This window comes from Sturnus vulgaris, chromosome 4 (genome assembly GCF_052056855.1).
Source record: "Sturnus vulgaris isolate bStuVul1 chromosome 4, bStuVul1.hap1, whole genome shotgun sequence".
Taxonomy (NCBI): domain Eukaryota; kingdom Metazoa; phylum Chordata; class Aves; order Passeriformes; family Sturnidae; genus Sturnus; species Sturnus vulgaris.
Genome location: NC_142246.1, coordinates 24,327,532 through 24,328,548, shown reverse-complemented (window position 1 = coordinate 24,328,548; position 1,017 = coordinate 24,327,532).

Sequence of the window (1,017 nt, the reverse complement as noted above, 5' to 3'; positions counted from 1 at the left end):
GGAAGGGCCGGGCCGGAGGCGGCGGCCGCGCTGTGACGGGGCGGAAGCGCTGAGGGGAGCGGTCGGAGCGTGCGGCGCTGCTGCCGCGAAATGTTGCTGTAGTGGCATTACAAACGGGTTTATTGCGTGGCATCTGTGGCTGTTGTGGCCGTCAAAGCTCTACTTTGTTAAATTCTGGTTTAATTTCTGGATGAATGTTGTCGTTTTCTCAGATACGTTTTCCGTGTGTTCCTCTCCATCACAGTGTTTGCGCCTGTTCCAGATATTTTTCTGGCTTGTATCTTTCCTAGGTTAGCGTTTATTAGTGCTCCTCTGTTTTTCCTTGAATTTTTTGCATTAGGGTTTCACAGACCTGGGAAAACATACAGGCAAGGGTCGCTGCTCTGTTTACATATATTGACTCCTCCTTTCTCTTTTGTTCAATCTAATTAAGATTTCAGCTGTAGCTATGTAAAATATTTCAGAAATGCCAGCAGACCACTTAGCTAAGAAAACTGCAAATATTTAATCATGTTTGCAATCTAGAGATGTGCCAAATAATGCAAGACAGTAAATTTTGAGGGCAAAGTCATTTAAAGGAGGTTTAATTTCGGGATACCAGTATGAAATTCATACTCCTTTTTAAGTTAGAAGGATTTGGTCTCAAAAGGCTGCATAAAAGTGATAGGTACTGCAGACAACACGTGTTCCATGTAAAATGACTTTGGATTGTGCAGTAATAGATTTGCTAATACAGTTCACTGCTGGGCTGATCTCATGGAATTTGGGTAGTAATGGACAAAGATAATCCTTTGCCAAATTCATGAGAACGTATAGAGAAGAAGTATGTCCTTGAATGATGAATGAATGTAACAGGAACCAAGAATCCAAAGCCATGATCCAGAGCAGGCATATGAGTATAGCAGCTGTGTTTGGAGGAAAACATCGTCCCTGCTACACACACATTAAGGTTGATCCACTGTAGGTATTGAAATAACTGTGTGCAATAGCAGAGAACAAATACACATAGTAATCCTG